Source organism: Lissotriton helveticus, chromosome 4_1, assembly GCF_964261635.1.
Source record: "Lissotriton helveticus chromosome 4_1, aLisHel1.1, whole genome shotgun sequence".
Lineage (NCBI taxonomy): Eukaryota > Metazoa > Chordata > Amphibia > Caudata > Salamandridae > Lissotriton > Lissotriton helveticus.
Window position 1 is genome coordinate 1,655,561,665 of NC_136063.1, and position 15,554 is coordinate 1,655,577,218.

The 15,554-nt window shown below is 42.4% G+C and overlaps 1 protein-coding gene across 1 annotated transcript in view; it reads right to left on the bottom strand.

Annotated features, from left to right (window-relative positions):
* The window catches only part of LOC144827637 (C-C chemokine receptor type 4-like), a 206,706-nt gene extending 191,990 nt beyond the window's left edge, over positions 1-14,716 (bottom strand). The window contains exon 1 of the mRNA XM_078685882.1: positions 13,682-14,716. The gene's annotated coding sequence lies outside the window, so the exon portion shown is untranslated. The remainder of the gene's footprint in view (positions 1-13,681) is intronic.
* Positions 14,717-15,554: the final 838 nt, after the last annotated feature.

Genomic DNA, 15,554 nt, shown 5'->3' on the forward strand with positions numbered 1-15,554 from the left:
GGTTCATCACGAGCAAATGGTTTTTATACTTTAGAAATGAGTTTCAAATAAAATCTTAAAATAAAAAAAGGGACATTGAGTGCTCACATTTTCATTTTCTTTCTAATAGGTCCACAGTAATATATCCAGAAGAGTTTTCTCTGTAAATTGAACTCACACAGGGTTCTGAGAACATGTAGGGTTTAGCCAGCCTGCTCACAATAAAAAGAATGCAGCATGAAGGCAAAACTGTGTTTTAGTAAAAATAAGTCTGCCAGGGATTCCAAAGAGTAAATCTAACTAACTGGTGACCTAGTTCACTTAAATACATTAAATAAATGGTTGTATTTCTGGCTCTGTTAAAGGGTGACCAAGTGTGAAATGTCCTCAATACATGCCTATTTTGTTTTTTAAAGTATCGCTGTTATACAAATAATAAAAGATCCGAGATTCAGAGTCTGCAAAGAAGTGGTCCTATTGAGTCCCTCATAAGAAAGTCTCAAAAAGACACATTTGAGATAGTCAGCTACATAGGTGGCTCTGTTTTTTCTTAAAAATACCGCCTGACAAACTCTGACAGTATAGGAGCGGCGCTCCATGGTTCAACCAGTAAACAACAAAAATGAGACTGTATGTAATAGACCTCGAAATACGGGTGAAAACTGTTTGGATACTAAATAAATTAACAACGCCCCATGTGTTTATGCCCAAATTGTGGTGTGACTACTGCCTTTGAGAAATCAATAGTATGCCTTCACCAAATAAGACATAAAATGGTTGTTGGCTCAGCAAGTGCATAGAAAGAGCCACAGCAAATAACAGTTATTCCAGCCCTGCCAACTGCACCACATTTTAGTATAGTGTCCACACTAAAATGCATTAATCAGGAATTTATAGTACCTCCTGACTTCACTGGCGATGCAAAGCACTAGCCAGGACCAATGTGGAAGCTGCCCTAGCAGCCCGAGCCGCTCCCTGCTGGAAGAGTGCACTCTGCTGTCTGACCACCTGCATATTGGTGTGTCATTCTCACAGTTTACCATATTGCACAACTGAACTCACAATAAATTAACGACAGTGATACCATGTGCAGTGGCAGCCTCAGGTACCTAGTGACGTGGCTAACTGTTAAGTGACTGGCAAATGACCGGTTACTCACCAGTAATATTCATTATTCCCAGTCGTAGCCCTCCCCGTCCCAGTCCAGGTTATGTAGTTAGGACTGGGACGGGGAGGGCTGACGAGGAGGTAATGACCGGTTACTCACCGGTAATATTCATTAATTCGAGTCGTAGCCCTCCCCGTCCCAGTCCTAACTACATAACCTGGACTGGGACAGGGAGGGCTGACGAGGAGGTAATGACCCTTACTATGTAGTGGGCAAAACTTTGCGTTTTGTTTGTTACTGGTCCACAGGTAGAGAGTGAATGGGTCTGGTGCCTCTGGTTCACGCAGTACGTCCGCGGCCTCATTGGCAGAGCCCTACTCTGTTTGCTAGCCAACCTAGACAGGGTGTAGGCACACATGGTACCATGATGTTTTTAATTTCAAAATTCTACTTGCACCCAGAGAGAGACAGTTCCGAGCGAGGAGAAAAGAGCTACGTGTGAATCTCTATTCTCTCAGGCACAGCCTTGAACTGCTGCTTGCCACTGCAGCACAGTGCTCCCCTGCCCTGCCTGGTCAAAAACTGCAGCCTGAAGAATCTTCACAAATCAAGACAAAGTAAACCAGGTAAATCGTATGAAGCACTTCTTGGTGAATCAGAGTAAAGCACTTGACTTCCTCTTGCCTGCAGAGTGTATGGGCTATGACCAATCCGGGAACCAGGATAAGGCCTAAAACAACAGCTGCCGATTTTGGAACTGGGGAACCAGATTTGAGTCTTGGCCTCAGCTCAACATCCTGTGATTCTGGGCAAATAAAGTGCCTTTAAAAAATGAATGTGTTCTTGTGTAATGTTACTGGTTCTCACTAAGTGCTCCAATACTTTCAGATAGAGTTGGCACTATATAAAACTGCAAGAAAAATTAACCAAGTGGTAAAAACAAAGCGTTAATATAGAAAAAGTAGAGAGAAATGACTATTTTGAGGATGATTTGTACAAAGTTAAGGCAGAAAGCCTAAATGAATCACAGCTTCTACGATTAAACTGTGTGATCTTAGGCACATACTTTATTTCACCAAACTCCTTTTAGCTCATTATTGTGTATGAAAGTACTTTCAATATGTGAGTTCAGAATACCAGTTGTGAAAAACCTATTGTGTTGCATTTAACAGATTATAATGTTTCTCTATAATAATCGGGGCTACATACTGGCATTTTGAGTTCAATAAAACATAAGTGTAAACCTTCCAATTCAGGTTTTTCTTTTGTTGATATTTATAGAGCTTTTCTTTGTTAAAAAGGGCAGAATATCTGATATTTAACGCTTTCCATAAACATCACTGCTTGGTTTTAATCGTATGAAACTGTCACTTTAAGTGTCACACAGTTGAATGTCACTCATACACACACAGAAACCATAGAAGGGTCACACATAAGCAATCTGGAAACTTGGCAGCTGTGTTATTCAATCAGAACAATTTGATAAAAACGATGGGAAATTAGATGCTAATGTGGCACTTGAATCTGGTCTGATGGCATATATGCAGCTATTCTAGTCAAAAGGATTTTGGTAGTTCATCATGTTATGTTATGTTAGCAGTTTGTGTAAGCGCGACAGCTGCCCCAGCAAAGAGGCGTCCCGGCGTCATGCATGCACTACTTCCAACCCCGATTCAGAAAAGGGGGTGGTGATGAACAGATGAACTTCCAACCCCGGTAAAATCATCTTCAAGCAGGCCAAGTACACACATTTGACAAACTTATTTTAATGCTGGTGTCCACATCACTACATTAAAATGCATTGGTCATGCATATATAGCTCCCTGACAAGCTTTGGGAATCATGAGGTGCTCCAAAATTAACTTGTGAACAGCACTAAATCTCTGCAATGCTGCTCTGCCTGGGAAGAAATGTAGTTTGCTGGTGCTGGACCTGGAGGACTCGTTGTCATGGTGGCACAGCAAGCAGACATACATTGTATCTTTGCCATGCACAAAAATAGATAGTGCTCCCTCTGATAGCCCTGCCGGCCTCTTTGAGACACGTGTGGCGGCTAGATTATCCGGCGCAGGCAGGGTTGTTAATTGGGGTGTTGGACTATGACCGACTGCACCCCTGCCAGCACTGACATATCGGGGACAGCTGGCTAGGACAGTTTACTGTCAGCCTGCTCTATCTAGTCCTTGACAGCTGCCAAACGACTCAGCCAGGAGCAACCTGAGGTGAGGGCCTCATGAGCTATGTTAATCTCCATCGACCCCTGGTTAATAAGAGCACGATCTTACCCCACGAATTGAAACCGTCTTTTACATGCCGCGTTAACCAGGTCGCGTTATCTAATCTCCGGTGGCGTCTTTGTTTATATATTTCGTCTCTACAGACTCACTCGCTCGACAATATCCTGCTTCGAGGCAAGAGTCACAGTAGAGAATTACGCACCGTGCTGAAGCAATTAAAAAAAGAGCTCGCTGGTTTCTTCAAAGTTTTTGCAACTTTGTTGCTTATTTTATTGGTGAGTGGAGAGTTTATCACATGGCTATCTTTGTGAGCGAGATCTAAACATTAAGCTCGGGAATCGTTTGGTATGACTTTTGAATGTTTCCATTACATCTCCCCTTCTGGTGCAGATTAAATTATTATTCAAGCTCAACCTGTCACGCTGCATGCTGTTTAAGCAGTCAGATCTTATCAACATAGAAGTGCGAAATAAAGTCCTGATACAGGTGAGATTCTAAGTCTGGCCCTGTTAGTTTAATTTTGGCTAAATAGGAAATCAAGCTTATGCCATTTCTCATTGGTACCCTTCATTTCTTATAAACTAGGTACCCAGACTAATGAGGTTTATACCACCACCCAACGTTTGGTAACCCTACATTATGCACTAGAGACCGTGGCCACATCAAATGAAGGCTTGAAGTCAGATATATCGAATTCTTGTGTTTTAGTAAGTTTATTTATATGTATAATGTATAGTTGACATGCATAGGAATCCTCCAAGAGAACTGGATATAGATGCTTGTTTATAATGTGGTGTTAAATTATAATGTATTACTGAATTATCTGTTTATACTGATGGTCTAGGATATTTACAACCTATAATAACTGGACTTATTCTAATTGTTGAATGTATCAATTTTTTCAACAATACATACAGCATTATTGACTGTGTTTCTTCAATTATATTTTCTTGGTTGTATCTTTAGAGTCTATTTGCTAGGGTGTGGAGGACATAAGAATTTCTTGCTTTTTTAATTTAACTGTGAATGCACTAATGTGGTCTTTAAAGATAAAGAAATAGAGTGTGTTATAATTATATATTTTTTTGTTATGTTGCAGAAAATTGTGTGGCTCCTGAAGAAGGCGTTGTCTTGAACGCCGAAACGCGCGTCGATAATTATATATGTGCCACGTTTTTGGTTTTGAAGGATTAATTATTGTCTTTAATGTTTGGTGATTTCATTATCACTTTTTAAATTCCCAGTTTTATGTTATTGTGATTCATTAATTGTATTTTTAATTATATGTATGAGATATTGTTTTATGAATAAATAACGCATTTATGTATGTGCATTCACTTAGTTGTCCGTCCCTCCTTGCATTAGCCCCTCCTCTTGTGATTAATTGCACTAGTACTGTTTTGTGATTGCCTAGGAATTTTTTCACACATTTGGCCTCATGAGCTATGTACATCTGGGATAACGCCAGAAATTACTCGCATGAGTTAAGTGACAGGCAGAGGAGGTACAACATCGCGTTGGGGTCAGTATAGAGGACAAACCATTTAGAACAGGGGTCTACAACCTTTTCTATAATAAGAGCTACCTACCTTCAATGAAAATCATCTTGAGCTCGCTCTGTCAATTCTTAACTCTGCTTTCATTACCAGGTGAGGTCAGGAGGTAAAACGCTATTTAGATCTCGGCCACCACATTAGCATTGCGACATGATAATCAGCAGAGCTTTTTAATCTTTTTAATTGCGCCGTACCTATCTTTGTATTTGCCACACTGTTTATCCAGCTAGCTGCCCGAGACCTCGGTGCGTCACGGCTTGTGCCGCTAGTATGGAGGGTCGCTAAGGCAACAACACAACTTCGGGTCTAACGGCCGGAAGTCGCAGTTAGCGCTCTAGTCTACATCCTCAACTATCCCCTACTTAAAGCAGGGCAGGGAGCGGATGGCCAATGGCAAGCCCGTCTGCGCCCGTCCGCGCCTGACCGATGCCAGATGCCAGGACCCCTGCTCCGTTCCTTCCTACTTTCAAATGACACCCTGTTCAAGGAAACTTTACGGATAAGAGGTATCATGGCATTCCTAAAATATTCAAGCACAGAGCTAAAAGATTTAAACAAACCCCACCTAGGACCCACTGATATATTAGCAGCGGAAATACATAGAAATCGAGATATTTCTTGTCTAACTGGACCCACTAATTTAAATAAAGTTCTAACATCCCACGGCCTTAACCAACCTAGTATTTCCAAACAGCCTAGCGCTGTCTATTTCAATGAGCGCTCTATCCCAAAACACTCAGTAAAGATATGAAGCCTCTTAGATCTCGTAGCCCCGGACATATGTTTTGTCACAGAAACCTGGCTGCATGAACATGCTTCCCCTGATGTGCACACCGCCTTTCCTCCTCAGTACAAAGTAATCAGAATGGACAGGAAAGAGACAAGAGGAGGAGGTCTACTAATAGCCTCCACAGAGGATTTGAGTATCACTCCCTTAGAAACTATGATCGCAAGCCACATAGAACTATGTATCTTTAAGATATAAGGCCTATCCAGTGGTACCTGGAGAGGGGCCCTAAACTATTGACCCCCTGGACCCAAAAGTGACTTTTCCGACAAATTATTAGAGACTATTGCGCCGCATGTATTGGCCTCTGATAACTTTCTCTTAATAGGAGACTTCAACTATCATGCTGAAGGTCTATTAAATTCAGACACTGACCAGCTGATCACCAACATGAATACTCTCTGACTCGTCCAACTGGTCAAAGTGCCGGTCATACACTTGACCTTCTTTTTACTTATTTCCCAGGAATCACAGTTGAACCCCCAGCCCCACTGCTATGGTCAGACCACCACCTATTAAAATTTGTTATTTCTACCAATATGACCAAAAACGACCAGAATAACAAATTAATAATGCAAAGGTCATGGCGCAAAGTCACTTTGTCTCTTTTCTCAAAACATTTCTTCCTAGACCACCTAGGTCAAGATGTCAGTGTAAACCAAACGTCATATGACTTTGATAAAGCCATCTTGCTGGATAAAACTGCCCCCCTTACCCAGGTTAATATCAAGCACAGGACCGCTCCCTGGTTCACAGACCAATTAAAGACAACAAAGCTCTCATGCAGAACCGTGGAGCGAAAATGGCGAAAAAGCATAAACATGGCCGACCGTGAAACATCTAAAAAAAATCCATCTTGGCTATATGACCGACATCAAACTGGCAAAAAAACTATTTCTCTTAAATCGGATAAATCAGGCAGAAAATTCCTCTAAGGAACTCTATCAAATCTTGAAAGAATTTACAATTCCTATTAATCAGCCATCGATTCCCAACTCTCAAGACTGGACTAATTCTATTTCCAAAATCTTTGAAGATAAAATCATAGCAATCCATCACTCTTTCCAATCACAACAAAATAACACCCACTCTGAAGACGTGCCTAGTAAATCATCTGATCCCCCACATATTCTGAACCAATTTGTCAAGTGCGACATTAAGTCAGTCACTGCTGTCATGCAGAAGATAAAATCAGGTTCTCCCACAGACCCAGTACCTCCAAAATTTCTCCCCACTATTGCCCCGGTATTATTAGAAAGTCTAATAGGTCTATTCAATAAATCACACTCGGAGGCTGGTTTTCCTAAAAGGTGGAAAGCAGAAAGGTTCAGACCTATCCTTAAAAAAAACACAGTCGACCCAAAACTGCTCCTAAACTACCGTCCTATTTCTCTACTTCCCTACTTCAGGAAAATGTTGGAATCTCTCATAAACCAACAGCTCGTTTACCATCTCGATCCCTCACAGTCCGGTTTTAGGGCTGTACACAGTACAGAGACTGCATTGGTTGAGGTAACAGATAACATCAGGCTGACTTTGGACAAACACCAGTCAGCCATTCTCGTCCTGCTCGACCTGTCCGCTGCCTTTGACACCATCTCCCATAGCATTTTAGAACATCGGCTCTGGGAGATTGGTGTCAGAGGGAATGCTCTCAAATGGTTATAAAGCTACCTAGCCAACCGAGTAACAACAGTCCAAATGGGTAACAACATCTCATGTGAGAGACCGGTCAAGATGGGAGTGCCACAGGGCTCTATTTTGACCCCGACCCTTTTTAACCTGTATATGATGCCGCTGGCCAAGGTGATCAGATCTTTTTTGATGTCAAATCCTGTGCAGATGACACGCAGATTCTGATCACTATTGGCCCAGACCCCGCAGAAACAAAGCAGTGTTTCAAAAAATGCATGTCCCATGTTGACAGGTGGATGAGTAGGAACCATCTCCAACTGAATGGAGGCAAGTCGGAGATCATGCTTTTCGGTAAGGCTCAGGAGCATTGATCCCACGACTGGTGGCCACCCAACCCTGGCCCCTGTCCAATCTCCAAACCAACGGTACGAAACTTAGGTTTCTACATGGACAACCAATTGTCTATGAAAAGCCAGTCAACCACATTATTGGCACCTGTTTCGGAGTGATGCGCAGCTTACGAAAGGTTTTCAAATGGATTCCTACTGAGGGTCGGAAACCATTAGTTCAGGGACTAATAATCAATCGAATGGACTATGGAAATGCCCTACTGTTCTCAGTAAACAAAAACCTTTTAAATCGACTTCAAATTTTGCAGAACACTGCGGTGAGGTTGGTCCTAGATTTTCCGCCCAGATCTTCCTCCACTCCTTGTCTGAGATCCCTACATTGGCTCCCGGTGAGAAAACAAATTCTCTTAAAAATCCTTGTGTGACTAACAAACATATGCATGGCAAAGGCCCGAAATACTGGTCCCAAAAACTATGTTGGTTCCAGCCTTGTAGGGTGCTCAGATCCAGCAACGAATTACTGCTTACCCCCCTCAGAAACCGTACCACCAGAAAAAGGAGGCAGGTATTTCTCCTTTCTCGCCTTGGCATCATGGAACAAAATCCCATCAAACATATGCACCATCCCTGACCATAACTGCTTTCGTAAGAAGCTGCAGTCATGGCTATTTGATAATTAGGCTAACATCTGTATCAGAGCCGCCTTTAAGCGCCATGAGACCTTCCGAGTGATGTGTGCGCTATACAAATGTCCCTCATTTGATTTGATTTGATAGTGAGTACCCCATCCAAGACTGTCAGCAGTAATGACTGCATAGCTACATCACTGCAGGACCAAAATCATAATGTGAGTACCATATCTCTCCAATTCAAATAGTTTCTTTACATTAATTTTGAAAATTAGCCATTTTTCTCCAATCATCATCATATAAGGTCTGAAAATATACATATTTTCGTCTTGAAAATTTGCTTTTTAATTTTGGTATACAAATAATTATTCAACCAAGCAAAAGCTTGTAATTTAGTAGTCTAGGATGCACACTGGAGAGCTACTCACAGGTAGCAGGAGAGCTACTGGTAACTCTGTACCTGTTGGCAATGCCCAAGTTGGAAGCTCCTTCCGGGATCTGAATATATCTGCTATGACATACAAGGCTATTGTGTCACGTCAGTTTTTTATTTTTATGATCATTGCTTTTAGTTTCGTTTTTAGGGTGTAAAAGCCAAGCAGAACTACAAGTAGTATTGCAAAAGGAAAACACAGGCAAGCTACCTGCAAGCTGTAGGATAACTTTAAGAGTTTCACCTGTAACTGAGTCACCACTATGGAGGCCGCTTGTCTTCTATGAACGACCTGTGTGTGGAGTAAGAAAAAAGAGTCATTAAATAAGTCACAGCTCCTCATGCTAGAGAACGCACTAGGTGCTTTCCAGCTAGGTGCTTTTGTGTAGGCATGGAGGAGCCTCAAGTGTAGATTTGTTGCTGTCATATTTATTTCTTTGGTAGTATGCTTCTTTTTCATCTCCATTGTCCCTAAATTGTAGTTTTCTGGGTACGTTCATATGTGAAGCAGTGTGTGAATATGCAGACATGAATTTGCATTTTAGACACAAACTTGGATACAGATAATCTTATATTTCGCAGTGTTTGCACATGTGGACCAGAGGTAGTATTTCAGACAGTGTGTGTACATATTTCAGAGTTTCAGACACCCTGTCCAGATGTGCTTCACTGCCTTTTTGACAAGCCATTTTTGTGCACTTCCGTGGGACAGACACACTGTGGAGAGAGCATCCATTGTCCCCTACTGCAGAACACAATTGGTGTCCTTCTTGGTCGTGCGTGCCTCCAGAAACAGGCGGTCACCTGGGGTGGAAATATCCTGTGCTGTGTAGCAAGCATATACAAGCGGGTGCTGATCTTTGTGGGTTAGAGTGGACACTAGAGGTTTCATTAGCAGTACCAAAAAGTAGAGTATTAGTGTCTGCAGAGCTGCTAAGGACCACACATGAGCAGAATGTCAGAATGAACTACATCTGCCCCACCTACAGAATACATATGGGGCAGAGGATGAGTGGGATATAGTGGCATAAAAAAGAGGTATCTAAATAACTAAGGAAGCACATCAATCCAAAAGGGCTGCCAAGGATCACATCAGCTGTTCACCCCAAAAGCAATAATTTTCTTCATTACCTCACTTGGTTAATGCAGTCACTACAGCTATATTGAGTGTAACCAGAGTTAAACAGAACCTTGTTTGGTGTACTGGGAAATAGTGACTTATGCTACAAGGTCACAGTCTGTGACTAAAAACATTGTGAATACACACATTGTTTAAAATTGTATTACTACACACAATATACATAATTGCCAAGCTTTCAGTTTGCTTATGTGTGGCATTTCCATGGGTTCAGGGTACTTGGGAGTGACATTCTATAGACAAGTGTGTAGCACTTTCAATTATTCCCTTTTTCTGTGTGTATTACAATGAATGGCTTGCATAATCAAAGTTCCTTTTTCGTCAAAAGATGGAGCCTTGTGGCACTATAAATAGTTAAGTCACTATTCCCTTCTGTACCAACCAGATTTCAATTGTGTTTCTGTTACCTACAGGGGGTATTTAGGCACCTCACAGTATCTGGAGATAGTGTTTTTGATCTCACCTTTTCACTGGATGTCGAGCTGGGGTTGTGATCTTGTCTGGTTTAAATTTGACCTGTATAACTTTCTTCAGGACAGGATTACTTATACTTTTAAGCTTTAGCGTAATTTTGTTATGCTGTGCCACTGCCTGCCTGTTTCTTTGCATTTCTACGTGCACTTTTTGATATGACCTGGCATTCATATGCCATGTATGTCATTGGTTACCTCGCTGACCATTTGTGTGCCATATTAGTTTTCCACTTCTTAAGAGGTCTCCTGCCCTCTATAGATTTCCATTCAGTTGTCGGTCTAACCCTGTTTGTTCTTTGGTGCTTTTTTGACCATTGTTAATACTGCCCTCCTGTAAGGGGGTGTTTCATATCCCAAATGAGACTTAGAGTGATGGCATTTTGTGGCGCTTGATTCTTTGGGCAGTTGTTAGTCCAAGTGAGGTTGTTTAAATCATTTTTCCATAACTTGTGACTGCAATGAGTACTGATCTAAACGTAACACTGCTTGGTACTTTGTTACAGTGTAGATATCGGAATAAGGAAGAGAGACAACATAGTAATGTTATTTCAATTTGTACCAGTAATACTTGTAACACTAATACTCCCTCCTCCTTTGGAGTCTCTGTACTTTACAGTACTGGGGTCTTGTAAAAATGAGTTTATCATGGACAGTCAAATATTTACATCCTCTTGGCAATGTGAGAGCTCACAATATGTGTTAAATTTAAAGGGCGAACAAGGCTGCATGTTTTCCAAACACAACACGCCTGCATGATATAAGAACCATACTTAGAAGGACTCAAAAACCCTCAGTAAGAGTGGTCGAGAAAATGGGCTATTCTTTCCATGAGCAACAGTTACACTACACAAAGCCACATCCATTTTTTTAGGCACGGGCAGATTAAGTGATTCACCAAGAATCACAGGATGTTGAGCAAACGCCATGACTCGAACCTGGTTCCCCGCAGTTCCATAGTCGTCAGCTCTAACAATTGTTAGATTCTGACTGGAATTGTACCTTGGAGAGCACGACGAAGAAATTAGGTTCAATGTAGACTGTGCATATTACATTAGCTTACCATGGCTTTGGAGTTGCACGCAACAAATTATGTTTTAGGAAGATGTCAATAAAAGAAGTGCAGGGTTGCAAAAGGACAGGCTCTGCTCTCCTCAGTGCACCTTTCATATTCAAAATATTATCAGACATCTATAGCCTGTCATGAAATAAACTTGGAAAACATCTGGCCCAAATAGCTGTGACAATCCTTATTCACCAGTACAGGCCCCTGCCAGTTTCTTCTTGGTTATGGTGGCAGTTACCACCCCAGTGCATCTTTCACAGCACTCATACTTTGCAGTCCAAGCATGGCAATAGTAAATGTAAACAAAGGGCGACGTAACCAGACTGCAACACTCACAGAACATTAGCAGACGGACAGAGTGAAACACAGAGAGCTGCTGCAGACTGTGCCATAGAACAAGGGCACGACAAAGACTGTACACTCCAATTAAGTATTACTGCTAAGTAAATACGCCAGTCGCTTAGCGTACTTCTTGCCAGTGTCATCATTGTTTAAATGCAGCTTCTCAGAGTATGGCTCATGGTTTGGTCTGGGGCACTAGAAAAGCGGGACTATTGCATTTTAGTGCAGTCAGTGCTTTAAATGGGCCGGTAGTCACCGGTACTGAGTACCGGCACTTCTCATTATCCCTCTGAGTACCGGCACTTCTGTGCTGCCAAGGAGAGTACAGGTACTCATCAAAGGTAGGCTTATTGTTGCTAGTGCTCATGAGCACCAACGAGGTTGTCTGACAGCCAAAGCACCTCTGTAACCCAAGCGGAGCCACCTATAAAATATTCACCAGGGGCTGAGCTCATTCACATAATGTCCGGTGTTCCCCACCACGCTGTGTTTGACAGAGCAGGGTCCATACAGGCCCTGTGCTGCCAATCACATTCACACCATGGTGTGTATGTGTGCACACACTCGAATCCAGGCATACCGCTGACAGCCGCAATTAAGAAAGCCGCGGGAGCTAAGAAGTGTAAATGGCCTTTATCCCACCTGAGTCTTTTAAATGAGTGTCTGTCTGCTTGTGTCTGGGTGTTTGCCTCCTTGTTTGCGTATGTTTGTGTGTGTATGTGAGTGAGAAAAGTGAGTGAAAGAGGGAGAGAATCCAGACCCTAGAGAGGTATTTTAAAGGACATTCTGGGAATGCTTTGTGTGAGCTTTGCTGCTTGTTTATGTGATTGCACACTTAAGACTATATTAGTAAACGGACATATAGTAGAAGTGTCTTATATGTCTTGTCCTTATTTTAAGAGTACCTGCACTTATTTTTTCCCATTTAAAGCACTGAGTGCAGTGATGCGGCGACCAGCACTAAAATGCGTGAGTCTAACCCCCGATGCAGCGATGAAAATAAGACAGGCTGCCGCAAACCATGCAGACATATAGTGTTCATTAAAAAGCAAATGTTAACCTTCCATTTCCTTTATTTTGCCGCAGTCTTAACATATTTTTAGAACTTCTCATTGCTAAAAAAGGGAATTGCTTCTGGTATTTTTTGCGTTACATGCACTTTATTGCTAGGCTTTATCAGAAGAAAATATCACTTTAAGTGTCACATATCTGCAGATGGATATCATTCATAAGCGCACTTAAACTATGAAAATGTCACAGCAATATGAAACCTTGGTATTCAGATTGCTATGTGTGACGTTTTCATAATTCCAGTGAAATTATGAGTGACATTTCAATGACTATGAGTGACACTTTATCGCAAGGAAAAGCAAGCAAGGAAGACTAGAAAAACATCTAAATCACAGCAATTGCACTCATTTGTGCAACAAGACTCTCTAAGTAGATGTTTAAACTGTTGGAAATAACCAGAAACTGAAGCACCTAGTGCCCTTCTGAGCTGACCATACTGTTAAACAAAAAGAGGACTCAGATATGCACCACTCATTGACAGTGCGCGCTGCACCACAGCAAACAAAAGAAGGTTTCTCTAAATTTTAGCAAAGTGAGTTATTGTAATAGGGTCAGATTATATGTTCCGAAACCGGCGCAATGTGCCTGACACTTGCTCACCTCAATACAGAATAACGAAATGACTGCTATGAGGGGAGGAGAGGGGGGGGAGGGGAAAGAAGGCGATGAGGACTCTTTTCCAGATTGGGTCTCATCACTGGAAAGCACACATCATCGGTCGCTGGGTACTGAGTGCATCTGAGGCGCAGACTCCTCTCGGGAAATTTTGAGCAGGTGTTCCTCTTAATTTCTTCTGCTCTGACAAACGTTACATTTTATTAAGAGCACTGATCGTCTTACGAGTTCACATGTTATAACTAATGTTTAATGTTTCACTTACCTACTTGGATTTGAGGCAGGCTGGTACATAATCTCACAGCTGCAGGCAGCAGCCCGGCCCGAGTCACTGACCCCTAATACGGCGGGGTCATAAATATACCACAGTACCATTCTGCACAGAGGAGCAGGCCGAAAGTGCACTGGCGAACATTATTCTCTGTAGTGATTCAGGGCGGCAGCAGGCTCACAACGGCGGGTCAGCAGCAGCCAAAATAGAGGAGTCTGGTGAGCTTCAGAGTGGCGGAGGCAGGCCCGTGGTGGTGCGAGCGGTGGCGTGCTCATCACCATCAGCTGCCCCGGATCTTTATAATAATAATCTGCTCCTGTCTCTTGTCATGAGTGATCCGTCCAGTGTGTGCATTATTGAGGGGGCACCATTGACAAAATAATGAATGCAGAGTGGCGGGCAGTGGCAAATGAAAGAAAAAACTGCTGCACTCGCCCTGCGCGCTCTCCGAGAGTTATGGATACAGTGTTTGTTGTAATCACGTGACCTCACCAGGTCACATGATTGCCTTGGTAACCCCGGCCGGCTGCAGCAGCTGGGCTAATTATGAATGCTCATTGCTGCAGCCAGGGCAGCAATGAGCCACCAGTTCGGCGCGATGCCCCTGACCTGAGTAGACTTGCGCACCACTACAATAACACACTCTGCCAGAGCAGCATCATGCAGTACGCGCTGTGTGCTCATCGGGAGTGCACTAGGGTATCGACTTACTTTGCACCGGCGGTGATGTCAAGGAGGCAATTCAAATGCGTGACTTTACATTCTCGTGCGGTGATGCGGATCACTGTACAAAAATGCGTTAGTATCACGCCTAATGCGTGATACTTGGCAGAGCTGCATTATGTTCAGATTACAATCCATTCTCAAACCCGTCGCCATTAGCCTCACTGATTTTTAAGCGCCCATTGCTAACATCACTGTTGCAGCACACCACTTCCGTGTTTGTTTTATGTGAGTAAGAGCACTCGCCCAACGATAAATTCTACAAGAAACGCCTCAATTACTTCTGCCTCTCGCCTCCGTCCTTCATTAACCGGAAACGACTGTATACCGAGCGTCATTGAACGTGTTTCATGACCGGCGCAGACTCTGATTGGCTCAAAGAGCGCTTACTCCCGTTGGCTACTGCTGACAAATGACAGGAGCTTCTGTAATTGCTATTAACTGTTTCGTTTCTTTCTATTTATGTGCCGCTCAGCTCTGATCACTGCTGTAAGAATTTGTCGGTTGGTATATGACTGTTGCTACTTTTCGTTCATTCTCAATAAGACAATGGCAGGGCAGTAAGAGAAAAAAAAGAAATTAATTGGAGACCTCGATACAAAGGAATAGTGAAACACGATAAAGAAGATACTGAAAGAGAATGAACACAATCAGAGAGGAGTCGGCTGAGGTGCAGAAGGATGCAAAAAAAAAAGGCCAAATACGAATAATACAAGAAGGAACGAAATATAATGAGAAGGGAAAGAATAAAAGCAAGCAGGCGAGGAATATAAACATAAAACGTTTTTTGATTTCTGTCATTAACAAATGTTACGCTCGGTCAGTAACTGACAGCAATAGCAGCAGCAGTGCGTGGTTTATTGAAATACACTCGGCCATTTCTTGTTTTAAGTCTGCAAAGCCCCGGACATAATACTAAATAGAAAATGTAAACCACATCAAGTGTATTCATTTATAACATGACTTTTCTGTCTGTGTTTACTGTAGCCAGGGACCGTTAACACAGCTCTAGAACACGGTAAGTAGTATTTTTGATTTATATTAGCTGTTTGAAGTATGTACAGATAAGGGCGTTAGGTGATGTTGCTTATTTTTGTACCAGCCAAGACATTAAAATACCGATGGTGCCGGTAGAAAACCGGTC